This window comes from Rhinopithecus roxellana, chromosome 20 (genome assembly GCF_007565055.1).
Source record: "Rhinopithecus roxellana isolate Shanxi Qingling chromosome 20, ASM756505v1, whole genome shotgun sequence".
NCBI classification, from domain to species: Eukaryota; Metazoa; Chordata; class Mammalia; order Primates; family Cercopithecidae; genus Rhinopithecus; species Rhinopithecus roxellana.
This window is the reverse complement of record NC_044568.1, coordinates 32,231,675-32,247,722: the sequence shown is the minus strand read 5'-3', so window position 1 is coordinate 32,247,722 and position 16,048 is coordinate 32,231,675.

The window sequence follows — 16,048 nt, the reverse complement described above, 5'->3', positions numbered from 1 at the left end:
CGTTCCACCCTTCCCTTCTTGGAAACGTTTGCTACCACTGTTGTCCTGGATTCTGCAAAGTGATATTTGGGAGCTCATTGAGGGCTATGGTGAAAAGCAAATCCTCCCAAATTACTGGAGAGAAGCTCTCTGAGAAACTGCATTGCCATGTGTGAATGCAACTCACAGAGTTACACGTTTCTCTTCAGTGATCAGTTTGCTAACACAGTTTTCTAGAAATCTGCAGTTAGTACTTCATAGCGCGTGAAGCTTCGGTGACAAGGAAATATACTCAGTTGAAACTAGAAAGAAGCTTTCTTAGAACTCTTTGGTGATGTGTGATTCATCTCACAGTTACACTTATGTTTCGTGGAGCAGTCCATAACACTGTCTTGGAAACTGAGAAGGGCTTCTTTGGATCCATTGAGGCCTACGCTGATAAAGGAAATTTCATCCGTTCAAAACGTGAAAGAAGCTTTCTGAGAAACTTCTTTCTGATCTGTGAGTATCTCACAGACTTATAACTTAAACCTCAGGGAGCAGTTTGCTATCACTCTTTTCGTGGATCTTTAAAGTGATACTGGGAGCCCAATAGGGGCCCATGGTGAAAAAGGAAATCTCCTCACATAATAACTAGAGGGAAGCTTTCTAGAGATTGCTTTCTGATGTGTGACTTCAACTCACAGAGTTCCACCCTTCCCTTCTTGGAACAGTTTGCTACCACGTTGTCCTGGATTCTGCAATGATATTTGGGAGCTCATTGGGGCTATGGTGAAAAAGCAATATCCTCCCATAATAACTGGAGAGAAGCTCTCTGAGAAACTGCATTGCCATGTGTGAATGCAACTCACAGAGTTACACGTTTCTCTTCAGTGATCAGTTTGCTAACACAGTTTTCTAGAATCTGCAATTAGATATTCATAGCGCAGTGAAGCTACGGTGACAAAGGAAATATACTCAGTTGAAAACTAGAAAGAGGTTTCTTAGAAACTTCTTGGTGATGTGTGAATTCATCTCACAGAGTTACACTTGTTTCGTGGAGCAGTCCATTAACCTGTCTTTGAGGAAACTGAGAAGGGCTTCTTTGGATCGCATTGAGGCCTACGCTGATAAAGGAATTTCATCCGTTCAAAACGTGAAAGAAGCTTTCTGAGAAACTTCTTTCTGATCTGTGAGTTCATCTCACGACTTATAACTTAAACCTCAGGAAGCAGTTTGCTATCACTCTTTTCGTGGAATCTTTAAAGTGATACTTGGGAGCCCAAATAGGGCCCATGGTGAAAAAGGAAATCTCCTCACTAATAACTAGAGAGAAGCTTTCTAGAGATTGCTTTCTGATGTGTGACTTCATCTCACAGAGTTCCACCCTTCCCTTTTGGAACGTTTGCTACACTGTTGTCCTGGATTCTGCAAAGTGATATTTGGGAGCTCATTGAGGGCTATGGTGAAAAAGCAAATATCCTCCCATAATAACTGGAGAGAAGCTCTCTGAGAAACTGCATTGCCATGTGTGAATGCAACTCACAGAGTTACAGTTTCTCCTCAGTGATCAGTTTGCTAACACAGTTTTCTAGAAATCTGCAGTTAGATACTTCATAGCGCAGTGAAGCTTACGGTGACAAAGGAAATATACTCGTTGAAAACTAGAAAGAGTTTCTTAGAAACTTCTTGGTGATGTGTGAATTCATCTCACAGAGTTACACTTATGTTTCGTGGAGCAGTCCATTAACACTGTCTTTGAGGAAACTGAGAAGGGCTTCTTTGGATCGCATTGAGGCCTACGCTGATAAAGGAAATTTCATCCGTTCAAAACGTGAAAGAAGCTTTCTGGACACTTCTTTCTGATCTGTGAGTTCATCTCAGACTTATAACTTAAACCTCGGAGCAGTTTGCTATCACTCTTTTCGTGGAATCTTTAAAGTGATACTTGGGAGCCCTAATGGGGCCCATGGTGAAAAGGAAATCTCCTCACATAATAACTAGGAGGCTTCTAGAGATTGCTTTCTGATGTGTGGCTTCAACTCACAGAGTTCCACCCTTCCCTTCTTGGAACAGTTTGCTAACACTGTTGTCCTGGATTCTGCAAGTGTATTTGGGAGCTCATTGAGGGCTATGGTGAAAAAGCAAATATCCTCCCATAATAACTGGAGAGAGCTCTCTGAGAAACTGCATTGCCATGTGTGAATGCAACTCACAGAGTTACACGTTTCTCTTCAGTGATCAGTTTGCTAACACAGTTTTCTAGAAATCTGCATTAGATATTCATAGCGCAGTGAAGCTTACGGTGACAAAGGAATATACTCAGTTGAAAACTAGAAAGAAGGTTTCTTAGAAACTTCTTGGTGATGTGTGAATTCATCTCACAGAGTTACACTTATGTTCGTGGAGCAGTCCATTAACACTGTCTTTGAGGAAACTGAGAGGGCTTCTTTGGATCGCATTGGGCCTACGCTGATAAAGGAAATTTCATCCGTTCAAAACGTGAAAGAAGCTTTCTAGACACTTCTTTCTGATCGTGAGTTCATCTCACAGACTTTAACTTAAACCTCAGGAAGCAGTTTGCTATCACTCTTTTCGTGGAATCTTTAAGTGTACTTGGGAGCCCAAATAGGGCCCATGGTGAAAAAGGAAATCTCCTCACATAATAACTAGAGAGAAGCTTTCTAGAGTTGCTTTCTGATGTGTGACTTCATCTCACAGAGTTCCACCCTTCCCTTTTGGAACGTTTCTACACTGTTGTCCTGGATTCTGCAAAGTGATATTTGGGAGCTCATTGAGGGCTATGGTGAAAAAGCAATATCCTCCCATAATAACTGGAGAGAAGCTCTCTGAGAAACGCATTGCCATGTGTGAATGCAACTCACAGAGTTACACGTTTCCTCCGTGATCAGTTTGCTAACACAGTTTTCTAGAAATCTGCATTAGATCTTCATAGCGCAGTGAAGCTTACGGTGACAAAGGAAATATACTCAGTGAAAACTAGAAAGAAGCTTTCTTAGAAACTTCTTGGTGATGTGTGAATTCATCTCACAGAGTTACACTTATGTTTCGTGAGCAGTCCATTAACACTGTCTTTGAGGAAACTGAGAAGGGCTTCTTTGGATCGCATTGAGGCCTACGCTGATAAAGGAATTTCATCCGTTCAAAACGTGAAAGAAGCTTTCTGAGACACTTCTTTCTGATCTGTGAGTTCATCTCAAGACTTATAACTTAAACCTCAGGAGCAGTTTGCTATCACTCTTTTCGTGGAATCTTAAAGTGATACTTGGGGCCCTAATAGGGCCCATGGTGAAAAAGGAAATCTCTCACATAATAACTAGAGAGAAGCTTTCTAGAGATTGCTTTCTGATGTGTGACTTCAACTCACAGAGTTCCACCCTTCCCTTCTTGGAACGTTTGCTACACTGTTGTCCTGGATTCTGCAAAGTGATTTGGGGCTCATTGAGGGCTATGGTGAAAAAGCAATATCCTCCCATATAACTGGAGAGAAGCTCTCTGAGAAACTGCATTGCCATGTGTGAATGCAACTCACAGAGTTACACGTTTCTCTTCAGTGATCAGTTTGGCCACTCTGTGAGATGAAGTCACACAGCAGAAAGCATCCTCTAGAAAGCTTCTCTCTCGTTATTATGTGAGGAGATTTCCTTTTTCACCATGGCCCTATTATGGGCTCCCAAGTATCACTTTAAAGATTCCACGAAAAGAGTGATAGCAAAACTGCTTCCTGAGGTTTAAGTTATAAGTCTGTGAGATGAACTCACAGATCAGAAAGAAGTGTCTCAGAAAGCTTCTTTCACGTTTTGAACGGATGAAATTTCCTTTATCAGCGTAGGCCTCAATGCGATCCAAAGAAGCCCTTCTCAGTTTCCTCAAAGACAGTGTTAATGGACTGCTCCACGAAACATAAGTGTAACTCTGTGAGATGAATTCACACATCACCAAGAAGTTTCTAAGAAAGCTTCTTTCTAGTTTTCAACTGAGTATATTTCCTTTGTCACCTAAGCTTCACTGCGCTATGAAGTATCTAACTGCAGATTTCTAGAAAACTGTGTTAGCAAACTGATCACTGAAGAGAAACGTGTAACTCTGTGAGTTGCATTCACACATGGCAATGCAGTTTCTCAGAGAGCTTCTCTCCAGTTATTATGGGAGGATATCTGCTTTTTCACCATAGCCCTCAATGAGCTCCCAAATATCACTTTGCAGAATCCAGGACAACAGTGGTAGCAAACTGTTCCAAGAAGGGAAGGGTGGAACTCTGTGAGATTGAAGTCACACATCAGAAAGCAATCTCTAGAAAGCTTCTCTCTAGTTATTATGTGAGGAGATTTCCTTTTTCACCATGGGCCCCTATTATGGGCTCCCAAGTATCACTTTAAAGATTCCACGAAAAGAGTGATAGCAAACTGCTTCCTGAGGTTTAAGTTATAAGTCTGTGAGATGAACTCACAGATCAGAAAGAAGTGTCTCAGAAAGCTTCTTTCACGTTTTGAACGGATGAAATTTCCTTTATCAGCGTAGGCCTCAATGCGATCCAAAGAAGCCCTTCTCAGTTTCCTCAAAGACAGTGTTAATGGACTGCTCCACGAAACATAAGTGTAACTCTGTGAGATGAATTCACACATCACCAAGAAGTTTCTAAGAAAGCTTCTTTCTAGTTTTCAACTGAGTATATTTCCTTTGTCACCGTAAGCTTCACTGCGCTATGAAGTATCTAACTGCAGATTTCTAGAAAACTGTGTTAGCAAACTGATCACTGAAGAGAAACGTGTAACTCTGTGAGTTGCATTCACACATGGCAATGCAGTTTCTCAGAGAGCTTCTCTCCAGTTATTATGGGAGGATATCTGCTTTTTCACCATAGCCCTCAATGAGCTCCCAAATATCACTTTGCAGAATCCAGGACAACAGTGGTAGCAAACTGTTCCAAGAAGGGAAGGGTGGAACTCTGTGAGATTGAAGTCACACATCAGAAAGCAATCTCTAGAAAGCTTCTCTCTAGTTATTATGTGAGGAGATTTCCTTTTTCACCATGGGCCCCTATTATGGGCTCCCAAGTATCACTTTAAAGATTCCACGAAAAGAGTGATAGCAAACTGCTTCCTGAGGTTTAAGTTATAAGTCTGTGAGATGAACTCACAGATCAGAAAGAAGTGTCTCAGAAAGCTTCTTTCACGTTTTGAACGGATGAAATTTCCTTTATCAGCGTAGGCCTCAATGCGATCCAAAGAAGCCCTTCTCAGTTTCCTCAAAGACAGTGTTAATGGACTGCTCCACGAAACATAAGTGTAACTCTGTGAGATGAATTCACACATCACCAAGAAGTTTCTAAGAAAGCTTCTTTCTAGTTTTCAACTGAGTATATTTCCTTTGTCACCGTAAGCTTCACTGCGCTATGAAGTATCTAACTGCAGATTTCTAGAAAACTGTGTTAGCAAACTGATCACTGAAGAGAAACGTGTAACTCTGTGAGTTGCATTCACACATGGCAATGCAGTTTCTCAGAGAGCTTCTCTCCAGTTATTATGGGAGGATATTTGCTTTTTCACCATAGCCCTCAATGAGCTCCCAAATATCACTTTGCAGAATCCAGGACAACAGTGGTAGCAAACTGTTCCAAGAAGGGAAGGGTGGAACTCTGTGAGATGAAGTCACACATCAGAAAGCAATCTCTAGAAAGCTTCTCTCTAGTTATTATGTGAGGAGATTTCCTTTTTCACCATGGGCCCCTATTATGGGCTCCCAAGTATCACTTTAAAGATTCCACGAAAAGAGTGATAGCAAACTGCTTCCTGAGGTTTAAGTTATAAGTCTGTGAGATGAACTCACAGATCAGAAAGAAGTGTCTCAGAAAGCTTCTTTCACGTTTTGAACGGATGAAATTTCCTTTATCAGCGTAGGCCTCAATGCGATCCAAAGAAGCCCTTCTCAGTTTCCTCAAAGACAGTGTTAATGGACTGCTCCACGAAACATAAGTGTAACTCTGTGAGATGAATTCACACATCACCAAGAAGTTTCTAAGAAAGCTTCTTTCTAGTTTTCAACTGAGTATATTTCCTTTGTCACCGTAAGCTTCACTGCGCTATGAAGTATCTAACTGCAGATTTCTAGAAAACTGTGTTAGCAAACTGATCACTGAAGAGAAACGTGTAACTCTGTGAGTTGCATTCACACATGGCAATGCAGTTTCTCAGAGAGCTTCTCTCCAGTTATTATGGGAGGATATCTGCTTTTTCACCATAGCCCTCAATGAGCTCCCAAATATCACTTTGCAGAATCCAGGACAACAGTGGTAGCAAACTGTTCCAAGAAGGGAAGGGTGGAACTCTGTGAGATGAAGTCACACATCAGAAAGCAATCTCTAGAAAGCTTCTCTCTAGTTATTATGTGAGGAGATTTCCTTTTTCACCATGGGCCCCTATTATGGGCTCCCAAGTATCACTTTAAAGATTCCACGAAAAGAGTGATAGCAAACTGCTTCCTGAGGTTTAAGTTATAAGTCTGTGAGATGAACTCACAGATCAGAAAGAAGTGTCTCAGAAAGCTTCTTTCACGTTTTGAACGGATGAAATTTCCTTTATCAGCGTAGGCCTCAATGCGATCCAAAGAAGCCCTTCTCAGTTTCCTCAAAGACAGTGTTAATGGACTGCTCCACGAAACATAAGTGTAACTCTGTGAGATGAATTCACACATCACCAAGAAGTTTCTAAGAAAGCTTCTTTCTAGTTTTCAACTGAGTATATTTCCTTTGTCACCGTAAGCTTCACTGCGCTATGAAGTATCTAACTGCAGATTTCTAGAAAACTGTGTTAGCAAACTGATCACTGAAGAGAAACGTGTAACTCTGTGAGTTGCATTCACACATGGCAATGCAGTTTCTCAGAGAGCTTCTCTCCAGTTATTATGGGAGGATATCTGCTTTTTCACCATAGCCCTCAATGAGCTCCCAAATATCACTTTGCAGAATCCAGGACAACAGTGGTAGCAAACTGTTCCAAGAAGGGAAGGGTGGAACTCTGTGAGATGAAGTCACACATCAGAAAGCAATCTCTAGAAAGCTTCTCTCTAGTTATTATGTGAGGAGATTTCCTTTTTCACCATGGGCCCCTATTATGGGCTCCCAAGTATCACTTTAAAGATTCCACGAAAAGAGTGATAGCAAACTGCTTCCTGAGGTTTAAGTTATAAGTCTGTGAGATGAACTCACAGATCAGAAAGAAGTGTCTCAGAAAGCTTCTTTCACGTTTTGAACGGATGAAATTTCCTTTATCAGCGTAGGCCTCAATGCGATCCAAAGAAGCCCTTCTCAGTTTCCTCAAAGACAGTGTTAATGGACTGCTCCACGAAACATAAGTGTAACTCTGTGAGATGAATTCACACATCACCAAGAAGTTTCTAAGAAAGCTTCTTTCTAGTTTTCAACTGAGTATATTTCCTTTGTCACCGTAAGCTTCACTGCGCTATGAAGTATCTAACTGCAGATTTCTAGAAAACTGTGTTAGCAAACTGATCACTGAAGAGAAACGTGTAACTCTGTGAGTTGCATTCACACATGGCAATGCAGTTTCTCAGAGAGCTTCTCTCCAGTTATTATGGGAGGATATCTGCTTTTTCACCATAGCCCTCAATGAGCTCCCAAATATCACTTTGCAGAATCCAGGACAACAGTGGTAGCAAACTGTTCCAAGAAGGGAAGGGTGGAACTCTGTGAGATGAAGTCACACATCAGAAAGCAATCTCTAGAAAGCTTCTCTCTAGTTATTATGTGAGGAGATTTCCTTTTTCACCATGGGCCCCTATTATGGGCTCCCAAGTATCACTTTAAAGATTCCACGAAAAGAGTGATAGCAAACTGCTTCCTGAGGTTTAAGTTATAAGTCTGTGAGATGAACTCACAGATCAGAAAGAAGTGTCTCAGAAAGCTTCTTTCACGTTTTGAACGGATGAAATTTCCTTTATCAGCGTAGGCCTCAATGCGATCCAAAGAAGCCCTTCTCAGTTTCCTCAAAGACAGTGTTAATGGACTGCTCCACGAAACATAAGTGTAACTCTGTGAGATGAATTCACACATCACCAAGAAGTTTCTAAGAAAGCTTCTTTCTAGTTTTCAACTGAGTATATTTCCTTTGTCACCGTAAGCTTCACTGCGCTATGAAGTATCTAACTGCAGATTTCTAGAAAACTGTGTTAGCAAACTGATCACTGAGAGAAACGTGTAACTCTGTGAGTTGCATTCACACATGGCAATGCAGTTTCTCAGAGAGCTTCTCTCCAGTTATTATGGGAGGATATTTGCTTTTTCACCATAGCCCTCAATGAGCTCCCAAATATCACTTTGCAGAATCCAGGACAACAGTGGTAGCAAACTGTTCCAAGAAGGGAAGGGTGGAACTCTGTGAGATGAAGTCACACATCAGAAAGCAATCTCTAGAAAGCTTCTCTCTAGTTATTATGTGAGGAGATTTCCTTTTTCACCATGGGCCCCTATTATGGGCTCCCAAGTATCACTTTAAAGATTCCACGAAAAGAGTGATAGCAAACTGCTTCCTGAGGTTTAAGTTATAAGTCTGTGAGATGAACTCACAGATCAGAAAGAAGTGTCTCAGAAAGCTTCTTTCACGTTTTGAACGGATGAAATTTCCTTTATCAGCGTAGGCCTCAATGCGATCCAAAGAAGCCCTTCTCAGTTTCCTCAAAGACAGTGTTAATGGACTGCTCCACGAAACATAAGTGTAACTCTGTGAGATGAATTCACACATCACCAAGAAGTTTCTAAGAAAGCTTCTTTCTAGTTTTCAACTGAGTATATTTCCTTTGTCACCGTAAGCTTCACTGCGCTATGAAGTATCTAACTGCAGATTTCTAGAAAACTGTGTTAGCAAACTGATCACTGAAGAGAAACGTGTAACTCTGTGAGTTGCATTCACACATGGCAATGCAGTTTCTCAGAGAGCTTCTCTCCAGTTATTATGGGAGGATATCTGCTTTTTCACCATAGCCCTCAATGAGCTCCCAAATATCACTTTGCAGAATCCAGGACAACAGTGGTAGCAAACTGTTCCAAGAAGGGAAGGGTGGAACTCTGTGAGATGAAGTCACACATCAGAAAGCAATCTCTAGAAAGCTTCTCTCTAGTTATTATGTGAGGAGATTTCCTTTTTCACCATGGGCCCCTATTATGGGCTCCCAAGTATCACTTTAAAGATTCCACGAAAAGAGTGATAGCAAACTGCTTCCTGAGGTTTAAGTTATAAGTCTGTGAGATGAACTCACAGATCAGAAAGAAGTGTCTCAGAAAGCTTCTTTCACGTTTTGAACGGATGAAATTTCCTTTATCAGCGTAGGCCTCAATGCGATCCAAAGAAGCCCTTCTCAGTTTCCTCAAAGACAGTGTTAATGGACTGCTCCACGAAACATAAGTGTAACTCTGTGAGATGAATTCACACATCACCAAGAAGTTTCTAAGAAAGCTTCTTTCTAGTTTTCAACTGAGTATATTTCCTTTGTCACCGTAAGCTTCACTGCGCTATGAAGTATCTAACTGCAGATTTCTAGAAAACTGTGTTAGCAAACTGATCACTGAAGAGAAACGTGTAACTCTGTGAGTTGCATTCACACATGGCAATGCAGTTTCTCAGAGAGCTTCTCTCCAGTTATTATGGGAGGATATTTGCTTTTTCACCATAGCCCTCAATGAGCTCCCAAATATCACTTTGCAGAATCCAGGACAACAGTGGTAGCAAACTGTTCCAAGAAGGGAAGGGTGGAACTCTGTGAGATTGAAGTCACACATCAGAAAGCAATCTCTAGAAAGCTTCTCTCTAGTTATTATGTGAGGAGATTTCCTTTTTCACCATGGGCCCCTATTATGGGCTCCCAAGTATCACTTTAAAGATTCCACGAAAAGAGTGATAGCAAACTGCTTCCTGAGGTTTAAGTTATAAGTCTGTGAGATGAACTCACAGATCAGAAAGAAGTGTCTCAGAAAGCTTCTTTCACGTTTTGAACGGATGAAATTTCCTTTATCAGCGTAGGCCTCAATGCGATCCAAAGAAGCCCTTCTCAGTTTCCTCAAAGACAGTGTTAATGGACTGCTCCACGAAACATAAGTGTAACTCTGTGAGATGAATTCACACATCACCAAGAAGTTTCTAAGAAAGCTTCTTTCTAGTTTTCAACTGAGTATATTTCCTTTGTCACCGTAAGCTTCACTGCGCTATGAAGTATCTAACTGCAGATTTCTAGAAAACTGTGTTAGCAAACTGATCACTGAAGAGAAACGTGTAACTCTGTGAGTTGCATTCACACATGGCAATGCAGTTTCTCAGAGAGCTTCTCTCCAGTTATTATGGGAGGATATTTGCTTTTTCACCATAGCCCTCAATGAGCTCCCAAATATCACTTTGCAGAATCCAGGACAACAGTGGTAGCAAACTGTTCCAAGAAGGGAAGGGTGGAACTCTGTGAGATGAAGTCACACATCAGAAAGCAATCTCTAGAAAGCTTCTCTCTAGTTATTATGTGAGGAGATTTCCTTTTTCACCATGGGCCCCTATTATGGGCTCCCAAGTATCACTTTAAAGATTCCACGAAAAGAGTGATAGCAAACTGCTTCCTGAGGTTTAAGTTATAAGTCTGTGAGATGAACTCACAGATCAGAAAGAAGTGTCTCAGAAAGCTTCTTTCACGTTTTGAACGGATGAAATTTCCTTTATCAGCGTAGGCCTCAATGCGATCCAAAGAAGCCCTTCTCAGTTTCCTCAAAGACAGTGTTAATGGACTGCTCCACGAAACATAAGTGTAACTCTGTGAGATGAATTCACACATCACCAAGAAGTTTCTAAGAAAGCTTCTTTCTAGTTTTCAACTGAGTATATTTCCTTTGTCACCGTAAGCTTCACTGCGCTATGAAGTATCTAACTGCAGATTTCTAGAAAACTGTGTTAGCAAACTGATCACTGAAGAGAAACGTGTAACTCTGTGAGTTGCATTCACACATGGCAATGCAGTTTCTCAGAGAGCTTCTCTCCAGTTATTATGGGAGGATATTTGCTTTTTCACCATAGCCCTCAATGAGCTCCCAAATATCACTTTGCAGAATCCAGGACAACAGTGGTAGCAAACTGTTCCAAGAAGGGAAGGGTGGAACTCTGTGAGATGAAGTCACACATCAGAAAGCAATCTCTAGAAAGCTTCTCTCTAGTTATTATGTGAGGAGATTTCCTTTTTCACCATGGGCCCCTATTATGGGCTCCCAAGTATCACTTTAAAGATTCCACGAAAAGAGTGATAGCAAACTGCTTCCTGAGGTTTAAGTTATAAGTCTGTGAGATGAACTCACAGATCAGAAAGAAGTGTCTCAGAAAGCTTCTTTCACGTTTTGAACGGATGAAATTTCCTTTATCAGCGTAGGCCTCAATGCGATCCAAAGAAGCCCTTCTCAGTTTCCTCAAAGACAGTGTTAATGGACTGCTCCACGAAACATAAGTGTAACTCTGTGAGATGAATTCACACATCACCAAGAAGTTTCTAAGAAAGCTTCTTTCTAGTTTTCAACTGAGTATATTTCCTTTGTCACCGTAAGCTTCACTGCGCTATGAAGTATCTAACTGCAGATTTCTAGAAAACTGTGTTAGCAAACTGATCACTGAAGAGAAACGTGTAACTCTGTGAGTTGCATTCACACATGGCAATGCAGTTTCTCAGAGAGCTTCTCTCCAGTTATTATGGGAGGATATTTGCTTTTTCACCATAGCCCTCAATGAGCTCCCAAATATCACTTTGCAGAATCCAGGACAACAGTGGTAGCAAACTGTTCCAAGAAGGGAAGGGTGGAACTCTGTGAGATGAAGTCACACATCAGAAAGCAATCTCTAGAAAGCTTCTCTCTAGTTATTATGTGAGGAGATTTCCTTTTTCACCATGGGCCCCTATTATGGGCTCCCAAGTATCACTTTAAAGATTCCACGAAAAGAGTGATAGCAAACTGCTTCCTGAGGTTTAAGTTATAAGTCTGTGAGATGAACTCACAGATCAGAAAGAAGTGTCTCAGAAAGCTTCTTTCACGTTTTGAACGGATGAAATTTCCTTTATCAGCGTAGGCCTCAATGCGATCCAAAGAAGCCCTTCTCAGTTTCCTCAAAGACAGTGTTAATGGACTGCTCCACGAAACATAAGTGTAACTCTGTGAGATGAATTCACACATCACCAAGAAGTTTCTAAGAAAGCTTCTTTCTAGTTTTCAACTGAGTATATTTCCTTTGTCACCGTAAGCTTCACTGCGCTATGAAGTATCTAACTGCAGATTTCTAGAAAACTGTGTTAGCAAACTGATCACTGAAGAGAAACGTGTAACTCTGTGAGTTGCATTCACACATGGCAATGCAGTTTCTCAGAGAGCTTCTCTCCAGTTATTATGGGAGGATATCTGCTTTTTCACCATAGCCCTCAATGAGCTCCCAAATATCACTTTGCAGAATCCAGGACAACAGTGGTAGCAAACTGTTCCAAGAAGGGAAGGGTGGAACTCTGTGAGTTGAAGTCACACATCAGAAAGCAATCTCTAGAAAGCTTCTCTCTAGTTATTATGTGAGGAGATTTCCTTTTTCACCATGGGCCCCTATTATGGGCTCCCAAGTATCACTTTAAAGATTCCACGAAAAGAGTGATAGCAAACTGCTCCCTGAGGTTTAAGTTATAAGTCTGTGAGATGAACTCACAGATCAGAAAGAAGTGTCTCAGAAAGCTTCTTTCACGTTTTGAACGGATGAAATTTCCTTTATCAGCGTAGGCCTCAATGCGATCCAAAGAAGCCCTTCTCAGTTTCCTCAAAGACAGTGTTAATGGACTGCTCCACGAAACATAAGTGTAACTCTGTGAGATGAATTCACACATCACCAAGAAGTTTCTAAGAAAGCTTCTTTCTAGTTTTCAACTGAGTATATTTCCTTTGTCACCGTAAGCTTCACTGCGCTATGAAGTATCTAACTGCAGATTTCTAGAAAACTGTGTTAGCAAACTGATCACTGAGAGAAACGTGTAACTCTGTGAGTTGCATTCACACATGGCAATGCAGTTTCTCAGAGAGCTTCTCTCCAGTTATTATGGGAGGATATTTGCTTTTTCACCATAGCCCTCAATGAGCTCCCAAATATCACTTTGCAGAATCCAGGACAACAGTGGTAGCAAACTGTTCCAAGAAGGGAAGGGTGGAACTCTGTGAGATGAAGTCACACATCAGAAAGCAATCTCTAGAAAGCTTCTCTCTAGTTATTATGTGAGGAGATTTCCTTTTTCACCATGGGCCCCTATTATGGGCTCCCAAGTATCACTTTAAAGATTCCACGAAAAGAGTGATAGCAAACTGCTTCCTGAGGTTTAAGTTATAAGTCTGTGAGATGAACTCACAGATCAGAAAGAAGTGTCTCAGAAAGCTTCTTTCACGTTTTGAACGGATGAAATTTCCTTTATCAGCGTAGGCCTCAATGCGATCCAAAGAAGCCCTTCTCAGTTTCCTCAAAGACAGTGTTAATGGACTGCTCCACGAAACATAAGTGTAACTCTGTGAGATGAATTCACACATCACCAAGAAGTTTCTAAGAAAGCTTCTTTCTAGTTTTCAACTGAGTATATTTCCTTTGTCACCGTAAGCTTCACTGCGCTATGAAGTATCTAACTGCAGATTTCTAGAAAACTGTGTTAGCAAACTGATCACTGAAGAGAAACGTGTAACTCTGTGAGTTGCATTCACACATGGCAATGCAGTTTCTCAGAGAGCTTCTCTCCAGTTATTATGGGAGGATATCTGCTTTTTCACCATAGCCCTCAATGAGCTCCCAAATATCACTTTGCAGAATCCAGGACAACAGTGGTAGCAAACTGTTCCAAGAAGGGAAGGGTGGAACTCTGTGAGATGAAGTCACACATCAGAAAGCAATCTCTAGAAAGCTTCTCTCTAGTTATTATGTGAGGAGATTTCCTTTTTCACCATGGGCCCCTATTATGGGCTCCCAAGTATCACTTTAAAGATTCCACGAAAAGAGTGATAGCAAACTGCTTCCTGAGGTTTAAGTTATAAGTCTGTGAGATGAACTCACAGATCAGAAAGAAGTGTCTCAGAAAGCTTCTTTCACGTTTTGAACGGATGAAATTTCCTTTATCAGCGTAGGCCTCAATGCGATCCAAAGAAGCCCTTCTCAGTTTCCTCAAAGACAGTGTTAATGGACTGCTCCACGAAACATAAGTGTAACTCTGTGAGATGAATTCACACATCACCAAGAAGTTTCTAAGAAAGCTTCTTTCTAGTTTTCAACTGAGTATATTTCCTTTGTCACCGTAAGCTTCACTGCGCTATGAAGTATCTAACTGCAGATTTCTAGAAAACTGTGTTAGCAAACTGATCACTGAAGAGAAACGTGTAACTCTGTGAGTTGCATTCACACATGGCAATGCAGTTTCTCAGAGAGCTTCTCTCCAGTTATTATGGGAGGATATCTGCTTTTTCACCATAGCCCTCAATGAGCTCCCAAATATCACTTTGCAGAATCCAGGACAACAGTGGTAGCAAACTGTTCCAAGAAGGGAAGGGTGGAACTCTGTGAGTTGAAGTCACACATCAGAAAGCAATCTCTAGAAAGCTTCTCTCTAGTTATTATGTGAGGAGATTTCCTTTTTCACCATGGGCCCCTATTATGGGCTCCCAAGTATCACTTTAAAGATTCCACGAAAAGAGTGATAGCAAACTGCTTCCCTGAGGTTTAAGTTATAAGTCTGTGAGATGAACTCACAGATCAGAAAGAAGTGTCTCAGAAAGCTTCTTTCACGTTTTGAACGGATGAAATTTCCTTTATCAGCGTAGGCCTCAATGCGATCCAAAGAAGCCCTTCTCAGTTTCCTCAAAGACAGTGTTAATGGACTGCTCCACGAAACATAAGTGTAACTCTGTGAGATGAATTCACACATCACCAAGAAGTTTCTAAGAAAGCTTCTTTCTAGTTTTCAACTGAGTATATTTCCTTTGTCACCGTAAGCTTCACTGCGCTATGAAGTATCTAACTGCAGATTTCTAGAAAACTGTGTTAGCAAACTGATCACTGAAGAGAAACGTGTAACTCTGTGAGTTGCATTCACACATGGCAATGCAGTTTCTCAGAGAGCTTCTCTCCAGTTATTATGGGAGGATATTTGCTTTTTCACCATAGCCCTCAATGAGCTCCCAAATATCACTTTGCAGAATCCAGGACAACAGTGGTAGCAAACTGTTCCAAGAAGGGAAGGGTGGAACTCTGTGAGATGAAGTCACACATCAGAAAGCAATCTCTAGAAAGCTTCTCTCTAGTTATTATGTGAGGAGATTTCCTTTTTCACCATGGGCCCCTATTATGGGCTCCCAAGTATCACTTTAAAGATTCCACGAAAAGAGTGATAGCAAACTGCTTCCTGAGGTTTAAGTTATAAGTCTGTGAGATGAACTCACAGATCAGAAAGAAGTGTCTCAGAAAGCTTCTTTCACGTTTTGAACGGATGAAATTTCCTTTATCAGCGTAGGCCTCAATGCGATCCAAAGAAGCCCTTCTCAGTTTCCTCAAAGACAGTGTTAATGGACTGCTCCACGAAACATAAGTGTAACTCTGTGAGATGAATTCACACATCACCAAGAAGTTTCTAAGAAAGCTTCTTTCTAGTTTTCAACTGAGTATATTTCCTTTGTCACCGTAAGCTTCACTGCGCTATGAAGTATCTAACTGCAGATTTCTAGAAAACTGTGTTAGCAAACTGATCACTGAAGAGAAACGTGTAACTCTGTGAGTTGCATTCACACATGGCAATGCAGTTTCTCAGAGAGCTTCTCTCCAGTTATTATGGGAGGATATCTGCTTTTTCACCATAGCCCTCAATGAGCTCCCAAATATCACTTTGCAGAATCCAGGACAACAGTGGTAGCAAACTGTTCCAAGAAGGGAAGGGTGGAACTCTGTGAGATGAAGTCACACATCAGAAAGCAATCTCTAGAAAGCTTCTCTCTAGTTATTATGTGAGGAGATTTCCTTTTTCACCATGGGCCCCTATT